General features: G+C 43.7%; 9 non-coding genes across 9 annotated transcripts; all 9 read right to left on the reverse strand.

Annotated features, from left to right (window-relative positions):
- Nucleotides 1–1413: 1413 nt before the first annotated feature.
- TRNAG-CCC (transfer RNA glycine (anticodon CCC)) lies at nt 1414–1485 on the reverse strand. Its single transcript has one exon. It is a non-coding gene; the product is annotated as a tRNA-Gly (tRNA).
- Nucleotides 1486–3014: 1529 nt separating this feature from the next.
- On the reverse strand, nt 3015–3086 carry TRNAG-UCC (transfer RNA glycine (anticodon UCC)). The gene has a single exon. It is a non-coding gene; the product is annotated as a tRNA-Gly (tRNA).
- A 1522-nt stretch (nt 3087–4608) lies between these two features.
- TRNAG-CCC (transfer RNA glycine (anticodon CCC)) lies at nt 4609–4680 on the reverse strand. Its single transcript has one exon. It is a non-coding gene; the product is annotated as a tRNA-Gly (tRNA).
- Nucleotides 4681–6212: 1532 nt separating this feature from the next.
- Nucleotides 6213–6284, reverse strand: TRNAG-GCC (transfer RNA glycine (anticodon GCC)). The gene has a single exon. It is a non-coding gene; the product is annotated as a tRNA-Gly (tRNA).
- A 1512-nt stretch (nt 6285–7796) lies between these two features.
- On the reverse strand, nt 7797–7868 carry TRNAG-CCC (transfer RNA glycine (anticodon CCC)). The gene has a single exon. It is a non-coding gene; the product is annotated as a tRNA-Gly (tRNA).
- A 1533-nt stretch (nt 7869–9401) lies between these two features.
- On the reverse strand, nt 9402–9473 carry TRNAG-UCC (transfer RNA glycine (anticodon UCC)). The gene has a single exon. It is a non-coding gene; the product is annotated as a tRNA-Gly (tRNA).
- Nucleotides 9474–10985: 1512 nt separating this feature from the next.
- TRNAG-CCC (transfer RNA glycine (anticodon CCC)) lies at nt 10986–11057 on the reverse strand. Its single transcript has one exon. It is a non-coding gene; the product is annotated as a tRNA-Gly (tRNA).
- Nucleotides 11058–12590: 1533 nt separating this feature from the next.
- On the reverse strand, nt 12591–12662 carry TRNAG-UCC (transfer RNA glycine (anticodon UCC)). Its single transcript has one exon. It is a non-coding gene; the product is annotated as a tRNA-Gly (tRNA).
- A 1522-nt stretch (nt 12663–14184) lies between these two features.
- On the reverse strand, nt 14185–14256 carry TRNAG-CCC (transfer RNA glycine (anticodon CCC)). Its single transcript has one exon. It is a non-coding gene; the product is annotated as a tRNA-Gly (tRNA).
- Nucleotides 14257–15079: the final 823 nt, after the last annotated feature.

The raw sequence follows: 15079 nt of genomic DNA on the forward strand, positions 1-15079 counted from the left end.
GAAAAGCAATAGAAAGTTTTTGTAGAGGGTAAGGAACTGGGATTGAAACCAAGGACAAAGCTGTGCAGAAGAGAAGAATGGAAAGCAGCAATACAAATAATAGATATGAACACATAGAGGCAGCATGGGAAGCAAAGCAGGGAAGAGAAATAGAGAACATTCCATGAAATGCCCAGGAGATAGATAAGAGCAGAACAAAAAAGGGAAGAATGAAATTCAAAGCCTCCACATAAAAGTGTTTGAAGGTCCCACCAGTCATTCATGCTTATTATTGTGTGCCTTTACTTTCAAAGTACAGTGTGGAGCCTTTGACGATCCTTCTCTTGTATTTCAGCAGACACAGATAGTTGAGAAGTCTTTTCTCACATAGCTGGCACAAGCTTGCGCTTTTCCTTGCTGGTAGCGTGGAAATGACAGCTTGGTCCTTGGAAGTAAAATCAAGCAAAATTAGCAGAGGATGGTTTCGATCCATCGACCTCTGGGTTATGGGCCCAGCACGCTTCCGCTGCGCCACTCTGCTCCGTTGTGAAAGTGTTCTTTTTATGCAGATAAGGAGCATTAGGCAGAGTAGCATGGGATTGGTCTGGCTCTCACCTCATTTGCATAAGTATATCCCAAGGCATGCTGGGTGCAGAAAAACTTCATCTTCCCCTCTCACAATCAGTCATAACTGAAAGTCAGACACTCTTAGGCACTAGCCGTTTCAGGCCTTTATCAAGACAGTAGCTCTTGAACCATCTCTCTCTCGCTCTGTGATCCTAGCACTAGCATGCTCAGGATTTGGCTTTACCTTGGAGCCAGAGATATACCCGGTGAGGGCTTGCCCGGTGTGAGGCTTTTGAGCGTTTGTGAGCGTTGTGGACGTTGGACAGGAAACTATGCGAATATGAAGCCTCCAACATTCCTGCTTCAGTGAGTGGTTCTTTCCATGGACATCTGACTCTTGGATTCCTCTCAACTTGCCTTCTGATAAAGCATTTTGTGAGCAGCAGTTTCCTTCGACAGCTACAAGGTGGCGGTACATTCAGGTGAGAGCACAAGTATGCACAAAATGTTAGGGACTTTTGCCAGATTTATCGGTGGATCTTGCATATTTTTTCAGAGGCTAGATATTGCCTAGAAATGCTTTTTAACATAGAGATGCTGGAGTTACAATGTCTGGTCGGGCCTCAGCCCTTCCATTGTTTGCCCACTGTAACAAATTTATTACCAGCACATGTGTGTTGTGACTCTGCTTTATGAAACTTATCATATATTAGGACAATGTATGTAGCAGAAGGTGCGATTGAGATGTTTGCCCACGTATTTGTTTATTTTTTTATATATGGCTGATTAATCTGTTCGTGAAATTTCCATTTTGTGACATGTTGCATTACAATATATCCTGCTTGCAGAATATATAAGTATTTTCAGTGCGTTGGCCGGGAATCGAACCCGGGTCAACTGCTTGGGAAGCAGCTATGCTCACCACTATACCACCAACGCCCTCTGATGTGTTAGCTCTCGGTTCTAAATATTACGTTGCAGAAATCAATGACTATCTTGCACCAGCTTCAATGGTGCATTTGGTTTAGATACCAACATGAGAAGCAGTAGAACGTTTTTTGCAGAGGGTAAGGAACTGGGGATTGAAACCAAGGACAAAGTTGTGCAGAAGAGAAGAAATGAAAAGCAACAGTACAAATAGTAGAAATGAGCATATATAGGCAGCATGGGAAGCAAAGCAGGGAAGAGAAAGAGAACATTCCATGAAATGCCCAGGAGATAGATAAGAGCAGAACAAAAAGGGAAGAATGAAATTCAAAGCATGCCCAGAAAGTTGTGTGAAGCTCCCACCAGTCATTTATGGTTATAATTGTGTGTCTTTACTTTCAAAGTACAGGGTTGTACCTTTCACGATCACTCTTGTATTACACAGACACGAATAGTTGAGAAGTCTTTTCTCACATAGCTGGTACAAGCTTGCACTTTTCCTTTCTGGCTATGTGGAAATGACAGCTTGGTCCTTGGAAGGAAAATCAAGCAAAATTAGCAGAGGATGGTTTCGATCCATCGACCTCTGGGTTATGGGCCCAGCACGCTTCCGCTGCGCCACTCTGCTCCTTTGTGAAAGTGTTCTGTTTATGCAGATGAGGAGGCATTCAGAGAAGTGACGTGGGATTGGTCGGGCTCTCACCTCATTTGCCTAAGTATATCGCAAGGCATGCTGGGTGCAGAAAATCTTTATCTTCCCCTCTCACAATCAGTCACAACTGAAAGTCCAGACCCTCTTATTCACTAGCCGTTTCAGGCCTTTAACAAGACAACAGCTCTCCGACGCTCTCTGTCTCTCTCTCTCTCTGTGATCCTAGTGCTTGCATGCTCAGTATTTGGCTTTACCTGGGAGCCAGAGATCTACCCGGTGAGGGCTTGCCGGTATAAGGCTTTAGAGCGTTTGGGAGCGTTCGGTACATGAGAGGACGTTGGACTGGAAGCTATGCAAATTTGAAGCATCCAAACTTCCTGCTGCAGTCGGAGGCTCTTTCCATGGACATCTGCCTTTTGGATTCCTCTAAACTTGCCCTCTGATGAAACATTTTGTGAGCTGCAGTTACCTCCGACGGCTACAAGGTGGTGCTACATTCAGGTGAGGGCACAAGTATGCACAAAATGTTGGGGACTTTTGCCAGATTTATTGCTGGATCTTGCATATTTTTTTCAGAGGCTAAATATTGCCTAGGAAATGCTTTTTAACATAGAGATGCTGGAGTTAAAATGTCTGGTCGGGCCTCAGCCCTTTCATTGTCTGCCCACTGTAACATATTTTTTTACCAGTACATGTGAGTGGTGACTCTGCTTTATGAAACTTATCATATATTAGGACAATGAATATAGCAGAAGGGGCGATCGAAATGCTTGCCTACATATTTGTTTATTTTTTATATAATGGCTGATTAACCTCTTAATTATATTACCATTTTGTGAAATGTTGCTTTAAAATATATCCTGCTTGCAGAATATATAAGTATTTGTATTGCGTTGGCCGGGAATCGAACCCGGGTCAACTGCTTGGAAGGCAGCTATGCTCACCACTATACCACCAACGCCCTCAGATCTTTGCGCTCTCGGTTCTAAACATTAGGACCCTGAGTTCAATGACTATCATGCACCAGCTTCAATGGTGCATTTGGTTTAGATACCAACATGAAAAGCAATAGAAAGTTTTTGTAGAAGGTAAGGAACTGGGATTGAAACCAAGGACAAAGCTGTGCAGAAGAGAAGAATGGAAAGCAGCAATACAAATAATAGATATGAACACATAGAGGCAGCATGGGAAGCAAAGCAGGGAAGAGAAATAGAGAACATTCCATGAAATGCCCAGGAGATAGATAAGAGCAGAACAAAAAAGGGAAGAATGAAATTCAAAGCCTCCACATAAAAGTGTTTGAAGGTCCCACCAGTCATTCATGCTTATTATTGTGTGCCTTTACTTTCAAAGTACAGTGTGGAGCTTTTGACGATCCCTCTCTTGTATTTCAGCAGACACAGATAGTTGAGAAGTCTTTTCTCACATAGCTGGCACAAGCTTGCGCTTTTCCTTGCTGGTAGCGTGGAAATGACAGCTTGGTCCTTGGAAGTAAAATCAAGCAAAATTAGCAGAGGATGGTTTCGATCCATCGACCTCTGGGTTATGGGCCCAGCACGCTTCCGCTGCGCCACTCTGCTCCGTTGTGAAAGTGTTCTTTTTATGCAGATAAGGAGCATTAGGCAGAGTAGCATGGGATTGGTCTGGCTCTCACCTCATTTGCATAAGTATATCCCAAGGCATGCTGGGTGCAGAAAAACTTCATCTTCCCCTCTCACAATCAGTCATAACTGAAAGTCAGACACTCTTAGGCACTAGCCGTTTCAGGCCTTTATCAAGACAGTAGCTCTTGAACCATCTCTCTCTCGCTCTGTGATCCTAGCACTAGCATGCTCAGGATTTGGCTTTACCTTGGAGCCAGAGATATACCCGGTGAGGGCTTGCCCGGTGTGAGGCTTTTGAGCGTTTGGGAGCGTTCGGGACGTGAGTGGACGTTGGACAGGAAACTATGCGAATATGAAGCCTCCAACATTCCTGCTTCAGTGAGTGGTTCTTTCCATGGACATCTGACTCTTGGATTCCTCTCAACTTGCCTTCTGATAAAACATTTTGTGAGCAGCAGTTTCCTTCGACAGCTACAAGGTGGCGCTACATTCAGGTGAGAGCACAAGTATGCACAAAATGTTAGGGACTTTTGCCAGATTTATCGGTGGATCTTGCATATTTTTTCAGAGGCTAGATATTGCCTAGAAATGCTTTTTAACATAGAGATGCTGGAGTTACAATGTCTGGTCGGGCCTCAGCCCTTCCATTGTTTGCCCACTGTAACAAATTTATTACCAGCACATGTGTGTTGTGACTCTGCTTTATGAAACTTATCATATATTAGGACAATGTATGTAGCAGAAGGTGCGATTGAGATGTTTGCCCACGTATTTGTTTATTTTTTTATATATGGCTGATTAATCTGTTCGTGAAATTTCCATTTTGTGACATGTTGCATTACAATATATCCTGCTTGCAGAATATATAAGTATTTTCAGTGCGTTGGCCGGGAATCGAACCCGGGTCAACTGCTTGGGAAGCAGCTATGCTCACCACTATACCACCAACGCCCTCTGATGTGTTAGCTCTCGGTTCTAAATATTACGTTGCAGAAATCAATGACTATCTTGCACCAGCTTCAATGGTGCATTTGGTTTAGATACCAACATGAGAAGCAGTAGAACGTTTTTTGCAGAGGGTAAGGAACTGGGGATTGAAACCAAGGACAAAGTTGTGCAGAAGAGAAGAAATGAAAAGCAACAGTACAAATAGTAGAAATGAGCATATATAGGCAGCATGGGAAGCAAAGCAGGGAAGAGAAAGAGAACATTCCATGAAATGCCCAGGAGATAGATAAGAGCAGAACAAAAAGGGAAGAATGAAATTCAAAGCATGCCCAGAAAGTTGTGTGAAGCTCCCACCAGTCAGTCATTTATGGTTATAATTGTGTGTCTTTACTTTCAAAGTACAGGGTTGTACCTTTCACGATCACTCTTGTATTACACAGACACGAATAGTTGAGAAGTCTTTTCTCACATAGCGGCACAAGCTTGCACTTTTCCTTTCTGGCTATGTGGAAATGACAGCTTGGTCCTTGGAAGGAAAATCAAGCAAAATTAGCAGAGGATGGTTTCGATCCATCGACCTCTGGGTTATGGGCCCAGCACGCTTCCGCTGCGCCACTCTGCTCCTTTGTGAAAGTGTTCTCTTTATGCAGATGAGGAGGCATTCAGAGAAGTGACGTGGGATTGGTCGGGCTCTCACCTCATTTGCCTAAGTATATCGCAAGGCATGCTGGGTGCAGAAAATCTTTATCTTCCCCTCTCACAATCAGTCACAACTGAAAGTCCAGACCCTCTTAGGCACTAGCCGTTTCAGGCCTTTAACAAGACAACAGCTCTCCGACGCTCTCTGTCTCTCTCTCTCTCTGTGATCCTAGTGCTTGCATGCTCAGTATTTGGCTTTTCCTGGGAGCCAGAGATCTACCCGGTGAGGGCTTGCCGGTATAAGGATTTAGAGCGTTTGGGAGCGTTCGGTACATGAGAGGACGTTGGACTGGAAGCTATGCAAATTTGAAGCATCCAAACTTCCTGCTGCAGTCGGAGGCTCTTTCCATGGACATCTGCCTTTTGGATTCCTCTAAACTTGCCCTCTGATGAAACATTTTGTGAGCTGCAGTTACCTCCGACGGCTACAAGGTGGTGCTACATTCAGGTGAGGGCACAAGTATGCACAAAATGTTGGGGACTTTTGCCAGATTTATTGCTGGACCTTGCATATTTTTTTCAGAGGCTAAATATTGCCTAGGAAATGCTTTTTAACATAGAGATGCTGGAGTTAAAATGTCTGGTCGGGCCTCAGCCCTTTCATTGTCTGCCCACTGTAACATATTTTTGTACCAGTACATGTGAGTGGTGACTCTGCTTTATGAAACTTATCATATATTAGGACAATGAATATAGCAGAAGGGGCGATCGAAATGCTTGCCTACATATTTGTTTATTTTTTATATAATGGCTGATTAACCTCTTAATTATATTACCATTTTGTGAAATGTTGCTTTAAAATATATCCTGCTTGCAGAATATATAAGTATTTGTACTGCGTTGGCCGGGAATCGAACCCGGGTCAACTGCTTGGCAGGCAGCTATGCTCACCACTATACCACCAACGCCCTCTGATCTTTGCGCTCTCGGTTCTAAACATTAGGACCCTGAGTTCAATGACTATCATGCACCAGCTTCAATGGTGCATTTGGTTTAGATACCAACATGAAAAGCAATAGAAAGTTTTTGTAGAGGGTAAGGAACTGGGATTGAAACCAAGGACAAAGCTGTGCAGAAGAGAAGAATGGAAAGCAGCAATACAAATAATAGATATGAACACATAGAGGCAGCATGGGAAGCAAAGCAGGGAAGAGAAATAGAGAACATTCCATGAAATGCCCAGGAGATAGATAAGAGCAGAACAAAAAAGGGAAGAATGAAATTCAAAGCCTCCACATAAAAGTGTTTGAAGGTCCCACCAGTCATTCATGCTTATTATTGTGTGCCTTTACTTTCAAAGTACAGTGTGGAGCTTTTGACGATCCCTCTCTTGTATTTCAGCAGACACAGATAGTTGAGAAGTCTTTTCTCACATAGCTGGCACAAGCTTGCGCTTTTCCTTGCTGGTAGCGTGGAAATGACAGCTTGGTCCTTGGAAGTAAAATCAAGCAAAATTAGCAGAGGATGGTTTCGATCCATCGACCTCTGGGTTATGGGCCCAGCACGCTTCCGCTGCGCCACTCTGCTCCGTTGTGAAAGTGTTCTTTTTATGCAGATAAGGAGCATTAGGCAGAGTAGCATGGGATTGGTCTGGCTCTCACCTCATTTGCATAAGTATATCCCAAGGCATGCTGGGTGCAGAAAAACTTCATATTCCCCTCTCACAATCAGTCATAACTGAAAGTCAGACACTCTTAGGCACTAGCCGTTTCAGGCCTTTATCAAGACAGTAGCTCTTGAACCATCTCTCTCTCGCTCTGTGATCCTAGCACTAGCATGCTCAGGATTTGGCTTTACCTTGGAGCCAGAGATATACCCGGTGAGGGCTTGCCCGGTGTGAGGCTTTTGAGCGTTTGGGAGCGTTGTGGACGTTGGACAGGAAACTATGCGAATATGAAGCCTCCAACATTCCTGCTTCAGTGAGTGGTTCTTTCCATGGACATCTGACTCTTGGATTCCTCTCAACTTGCCTTCTGATAAAACATTTTGTGAGCAGCAGTTTCCTTCGACAGCTACAAGGTGGCGCTACATTCAGGTGAGAGCACAAGTATGCACAAAATGTTAGGGACTTTTGCCAGATTTATCGGTGGATCTTGCATATTTTTTCAGAGGCTAGATATTGCCTAGAAATGCTTTTTAACATAGAGATGCTGGAGTTACAATGTCTGGTCGGGCCTCAGCCCTTCCATTGTTTGCCCACTGTAACAAATTTATTACCAGCACATGTGTGTTGTGACTCTGCTTTATGAAACTTATCATATATTAGGACAATGTATGTAGCAGAAGGTGCGATTGAGATGTTTGCCCACGTATTTGTTTATTTTTTTATATATGGCTGATTAATCTGTTCGTGAAATTTCCATTTTGTGACATGTTGCATTACAATATATCCTGCTTGCAGAATATATAAGTATTTTCAGTGCGTTGGCCGGGAATCGAACCCGGGTCAACTGCTTGGGAAGCAGCTATGCTCACCACTATACCACCAACGCCCTCTGATGTGTTAGCTCTCGGTTCTAAATATTACGTTGCAGAAATCAATGACTATCTTGCACCAGCTTCAATGGTGCATTTGGTTTAGATACCAACATGAGAAGCAGTAGAACGTTTTTTGCAGAGGGTAAGGAACTGGGGATTGAAACCAAGGACAAAGTTGTGCAGAAGAGAAGAAATGAAAAGCAACAGTACAAATAGTAGAAATGAGCATATATAGGCAGCATGGGAAGCAAAGCAGGGAAGAGAAAGAGAACATTCCATGAAATGCCCAGGAGATAGATAAGAGCAGAACAAAAAGGGAAGAATGAAATTCAAAGCATGCCCAGAAAGTTGTGTGAAGCTCCCACCAGTCAGTCATTTATGGTTATAATTGTGTGTCTTTACTTTCAAAGTACAGGGTTGTACCTTTCACGATCACTCTTGTATTACACAGACACGAATAGTTGAGAAGTCTTTTCTCACATAGCTGGCACAAGCTTGCACTTTTCCTTTCTGGCTATGTGGAAATGACAGCTTGGTCCTTGGAAGGAAAATCAAGCAAAATTAGCAGAGGATGGTTTCGATCCATCGACCTCTGGGTTATGGGCCCAGCACGCTTCCGCTGCGCCACTCTGCTCCTTTGTGAAAGTGTTCTCTTTATGCAGATGAGGAGGCATTCAGAGAAGTGACGTGGGATTGGTCGGGCTCTCACCTCATTTGCCTAAGTATATCGCAAGGCATGCTGGGTGCAGAAAATCTTTATCTTCCCCTCTCACAATCAGTCACAACTGAAAGTCCAGACCCTCTTAGGCACTAGCCGTTTCAGGCCTTTAACAAGACAACAGCTCTCCGACGCTCTCTGTCTCTCTCTCTCTCTGTGATCCTAGTGCTTGCATGCTCAGTATTTGGCTTTTCCTGGGAGCCAGAGATCTACCCGGTGAGGGCTTGCCGGTATAAGGCTTTAGAGCGTTTGGGAGCGTTCGGTACATGAGAGGACGTTGGACTGGAAGCTATGCAAATTTGAAGCATCCAAACTTCCTGCTGCAGTCGGAGGCTCTTTCCATGGACATCTGCCTTTTGGATTCCTCTAAACTTGCCCTCTGATGAAACATTTTGTGAGCTGCAGTTACCTCCGACGGCTACAAGGTGGTGCTACATTCAGGTGAGGGCACAAGTATGCACAAAATGTTGGGGACTTTTGCCAGATTTATTGCTGGACCTTGCATATTTTTTTCAGAGGCTAAATATTGCCTAGGAAATGCTTTTTAACATAGAGATGCTGGAGTTAAAATGTCTGGTCGGGCCTCAGCCCTTTCATTGTCTGCCCACTGTAACATATTTTTTTACCAGTACATGTGAGTGGTGACTCTGCTTTATGAAACTTATCATATATTAGGACAATGAATATAGCAGAAGGGGCGATCGAAATGCTTGCCTACATATTTGTTCATTTTTTATATAATGGCTGATTAACCTCTTAATTATATTACCATTTTGTGAAATGTTGCTTTAAAATATATCCTGCTTGCAGAATATATAAGTATTTGTACTGCGTTGGCCGGGAATCGAACCCGGGTCAACTGCTTGGAAGGCAGCTATGCTCACCACTATACCACCAACGCCCTCTGATCTTTGCGCTCTCGGTTCTAAACATTAGGACCCTGAGTTCAATGACTATCATGCACCAGCTTCAATGGTGCATTTGGTTTAGATACCAACATGAAAAGCAATAGAAAGTTTTTGTAGAGGGTAAGGAACTGGGATTGAAACCAAGGACAAAGCTGTGCAGAAGAGAAGAATGGAAAGCAGCAATACAAATAATAGATATGAACACATAGAGGCAGCATGGGAAGCAAAGCAGGGAAGAGAAATAGAGAACATTCCATGAAATGCCCAGGAGATAGATAAGAGCAGAACAAAAAAGGGAAGAATGAAATTCAAAGCCTCCACATAAAAGTGTTTGAAGGTCCCACCAGTCATTCATGCTTATTATTGTGTGCCTTTACTTTCAAAGTACAGTGTGGAGCTTTTGACGATCCCTCTCTTGTATTTCAGCAGACACAGATAGTTGAGAAGTCTTTTCTCACATAGCTGGCACAAGCTTGCGCTTTTCCTTGCTGGTAGCGTGGAAATGACAGCTTGGTCCTTGGAAGTAAAATCAAGCAAAATTAGCAGAGGATGGTTTCGATCCATCGACCTCTGGGTTATGGGCCCAGCACGCTTCCGCTGCGCCACTTTGCTCCGTTGTGAAAGTGTTCTTTTTATGCAGATAAGGAGCATTAGGCAGAGTAGCATGGGATTGGTCTGGCTCTCACCTCATTTGCATAAGTATATCCCAAGGCATGCTGGGTGCAGAAAAACTTCATCTTCCCCTCTCACAATCAGTCATAACTGAAAGTCAGACACTCTTAGGCACTAGCCGTTTCAGGCCTTTATCAAGACAGTAGCTCTTGAACCATCTCTCTCTCGCTCTGTGATCCTAGCACTAGCATGCTCAGGATTTGGCTTTACCTTGGAGCCAGAGATATACCCGGTGAGGGCTTGCCCGGTGTGAGGCTTTTGAGCGTTTGGGAGCGTTGTGGACGTTGGACAGGAAACTATGCGAATATGAAGCCTCCAACATTCCTGCTTCAGTGAGTGGTTCTTTCCATGGACATCTGACTCTTGGATTCCTCTCAACTTGCCTTCTGATAAAACATTTTGTGAGCAGCAGTTTCCTTCGACAGCTACAAGGTGGCGCTACATTCAGGTGAGAGCACAAGTATGCACAAAATGTTAGGGACTTTTGCCAGATTTATCGGTGGATCTTGCATATTTTTTCAGAGGCTAGATATTGCCTAGAAATGCTTTTTAACATAGAGATGCTGGAGTTACAATGTCTGGTCGGGCCTCAGCCCTTCCATTGTTTGCCCACTGTAACAAATTTATTACCAGCACATGTGTGTTGTGACTCTGCTTTATGAAACTTATCATATATTAGGACAATGTATGTAGCAGAAGGTGCGATTGAGATGTTTGCCCACGTATTTGTTTATTTTTTTATATATGGCTGATTAATCTGTTCGTGAAATTTCCATTTTGTGACATGTTGCATTACAATATATCCTGCTTGCAGAATATATAAGTATTTTCAGTGCGTTGGCCGGGAATCGAACCCGGGTCAACTGCTTGGGAAGCAGCTATGCTCACCACTATACCACCAACGCCCTCTGATGTGTTAGCTCTCGGTTCTAAATATTACGTTGCAGAAATCAATGACTATCTTGCACCAGCTTCAATGGTGCATTTGGTTTAGATACCAACATGAGAAGCAGTAGAACGTTTTTTGCAGAGGGTAAGGAACTGGGGATTGAAACCAAGGACAAAGTTGTGCAGAAGAGAAGAAATGAAAAGCAACAGTACAAATAGTAGAAATGAGCATATATAGGCAGCATGGGAAGCAAAGCAGGGAAGAGAAAGAGAACATTCCATGAAATGCCCAGGAGATAGATAAGAGCAGAACAAAAAGGGAAGAATGAAATTCAAAGCATGCCCAGAAAGTTGTGTGAAGCTCCCACCAGTCAGTCATTTATGGTTATAATTGTGTGTCTTTACTTTCAAAGTACAGGGTTGTACCTTTCACGATCACTCTTGTATTACACAGACACGAATAGTTGAGAAGTCTTTTCTCACATAGCTGGCACAAGCTTGCACTTTTCCTTTCTGGCTATGTGGAAATGACAGCTTGGTCCTTGGAAGGAAAATCAAGCAAAATTAGCAGAGGATGGTTTCGATCCATCGACCTCTGGGTTATGGGCCCAGCACGCTTCCGCTGCGCCACTCTGCTCCTTTGTGAAAGTGTTCTCTTTATGCAGATGAGGAGGCATTCAGAGAAGTGACGTGGGATTGGTCGGGCTCTCACCTCATTTGCCTAAGTATATCGCAAGGCATGCTGGGTGCAGAAAATCTTTATCTTCCCCTCTCACAATCAGTCACAACTGAAAGTCCAGACCCTCTTAGGCACTAGCCGTTTCAGGCCTTTAACAAGACAACAGCTCTCCGACGCTCTCTGTCTCTCTCTCTCTCTGTGATCCTAGTGCTTGCATGCTCAGTATTTGGCTTTTCCTGGGAGCCAGAGATCTACCCGGTGAGGGCTTGCCGGTATAAGGCTTTAGAGCGTTTGGGAGCGTTCGGTACATGAGAGGACGTTGGACTGGAAGCTATGCAAATTTGAAGCATCCAAACTTCCTGCTGCAGTCGGAGGCTCTTTCCATGGACATCTGCCTTTTGGATTCCTCTAAACTTGCCCTCTGATGAAACATTTTGTGAGCTGCAGTTACCTCCGACGGCTACAAGGTGGTGCTACATTCAGGTGAGGGCACAAGTATGCACAAAATGTTGGGGACTTTTGCCAGATTTATTGCTGGACCTTGCATATTTTTTTCAGAGGCTAAATATTGCCTAGGAAATGCTTTTTAACATAGAGATGCTGGAGTTAAAATGTCTGGTCGGGCCTCAGCCCTTTCATTGTCTGCCCACTGTAACATATTTTTTTACCAGTACATGTGAGTGGTGACTCTGCTTTATGAAACTTATCATATATTAGGACAATGAATATAGCAGAAGGGGCGATCGAAATGCTTGCCTACATATTTGTTCATTTTTTATATAATGGCTGATTAACCTCTTAATTATATTACCATTTTGTGAAATGTTGCTTTAAAATATATCCTGCTTGCAGAATATATAAGTATTTGTACTGCGTTGGCCGGGAATCGAACCCGGGTCAACTGCTTGGAAGGCAGCTATGCTCACCACTATACCACCAACGCCCTCTGATCTTTGCGCTCTCGGTTCTAAACATTAGGACCCTGAGTTCAATGACTATCATGCACCAGCTTCAATGGTGCATTTGGTTTAGATACCAACATGAAAAGCAATAGAAAGTTTTTGTAGAGGGTAAGGAACTGGGATTGAAACCAAGGACAAAGCTGTGCAGAAGAGAAGAATGGAAAGCAGCAATACAAATAATAGATATGAACACATAGAGGCAGCATGGGAAGCAAAGCAGGGAAGAGAAATAGAGAACATTCCATGAAATGCCCAGGAGATAGATAAGAGCAGAACAAAAAAGGGAAGAATGAAATTCAAAGCCTCCACATAAAAGTGTTTGAAGGTCCCACCAGTCATTCATGCTTATTATTGTGTGCCTTTACTTTCAAAGTACAGTGTGGAGCTTTTGACGATCCCTCTCTTGTATTTCAGCAGACACAGATAGTTGAGAAGTCTTTTCTCACATAGCTGGCACAAGCTTGCGCTTTTCCTTGCTGGTAGCGTGGAAATGACAGCTTGGTCCTTGGAAGTAAAATCAAGCAAAATTAGCAGAGGATGGTTTCGATCCATCGACCTCTGGGTTATGGGCCCAGCACGCTTCCGCTGCGCCACTTTGCTCCGTTGTGAAAGTGTTCTTTTTATGCAGATAAGGAGCATTAGGCAGAGTAGCATGGGATTGGTCTGGCTCTCACCTCATTTGCATAAGTATATCCCAAGGCATGCTGGGTGCAGAAAAACTTCATCTTCCCCTCTCACAATCAGTCATAACTGAAAGTCAGACACTCTTAGGCACTAGCCGTTTCAGGCCTTTATCAAGACAGTAGCTCTTGAACCATCTCTCTCTCGCTCTGTGATCCTAGCACTAGCATGCTCAGGATTTGGCTTTACCTTGGAGCCAGAGATATACCCGGTGAGGGCTTGCCCGGTGTGAGGCTTTTGAGCGTTTGGGAGCGTTCGGGACGTGAGTGGACGTTGGACAGGAAACTATGCGAATATGAAGCCTCCAACATTCCTGCTTCAGTGAGTGGTTCTTTCCATGGACATCTGACTCTTGGATTCCTCTCAACTTGCCTTCTGATAAAACATTTTGTGAGCAGCAGTTTCCTTCGACAGCTACAAGGTGGCGCTACATTCAGGTGAGAGCACAAGTATGCACAAAATGTTAGGGACTTTTGCCAGATTTATCGGTGGATCTTGCATATTTTTTCAGAGGCTAGATATTGCCTAGAAATGCTTTTTAACATAGAGATGCTGGAGTTACAATGTCTGGTCGGGCCTCAGCCCTTCCATTGTTTGCCCACTGTAACAAATTTATTACCAGCACATGTGTGTTGTGACTCTGCTTTATGAAACTTATCATATATTAGGACAATGTATGTAGCAGAAGGTGCGATTGAGATGTTTGCCCACGTATTTGTTTATATTTTTATATATGGCTGATTAATCTGTTCGTGAAATTTCCATTTTGTGACATGTTGCATTACAATATATCCTGCTTGCAGAATATATAAGTATTTTCAGTGCGTTGGCCGGGAATCGAACCCGGGTCAACTGCTTGGGAAGCAGCTATGCTCACCACTATACCACCAACGCCCTCTGATGTGTTAGCTCTCGGTTCTAAATATTACGTTGCAGAAATCAATGACTATCTTGCACCAGCTTCAATGGTGCATTTGGTTTAGATACCAACATGAGAAGCAGTAGAACGTTTTTTGCAGAGGGTAAGGAACTGGGGATTGAAACCAAGGACAAAGTTGTGCAGAAGAGAAGAAATGAAAAGCAACAGTACAAATAGTAGAAATGAGCATATATAGGCAGCATGGGAAGCAAAGCAGGGAAGAGAAAGAGAACATTTCATGAAATGCCCAGGAGATAGATAAGAGCAGAACAAAAAGGGAAGAATGAAATTCAAAGCATGCCCAGAAAGTTGTGTGAAGCTCCCACCAGTCAGTCATTTATGGTTATAATTGTGTGTCTTTACTTTCAAAGTACAGGGTTGTACCTTTCACGATCACTCTTGTATTACACAGACACGAATAGTTGAGAAGTCTTTTCTCACATAGCGGCACAAGCTTGCACTTTTCCTTTCTGGCTATGTGGAAATGACAGCTTGGTCCTTGGAAGGAAAATCAAGCAAAATTAGCAGAGGATGGTTTCGATCCATCGACCTCTGGGTTATGGGCCCAGCACGCTTCCGCTGCGCCACTCTGCTCCTTTGTGAAAGTGTTCTCTTTATGCAGATGAGGAGGCATTCAGAGAAGTGACGTGGGATTGGTCGGGCTCTCACCTCATTTGCCTAAGTATATCGCAAGGCATGCTGGGTGCAGAAAATCTTTATCTTCCCCTCTCACAATCAGTCACAACTGAAAGTCCAGACCCTCTTAGGCACTAGCCGTTTCAGGCCTTTAACAAGACA

This window comes from Lissotriton vulgaris, chromosome 9 (assembly GCF_964263255.1).
Source record: "Lissotriton vulgaris chromosome 9, aLisVul1.2, whole genome shotgun sequence".
Classification (NCBI taxonomy): domain Eukaryota; kingdom Metazoa; phylum Chordata; class Amphibia; order Caudata; family Salamandridae; genus Lissotriton; species Lissotriton vulgaris.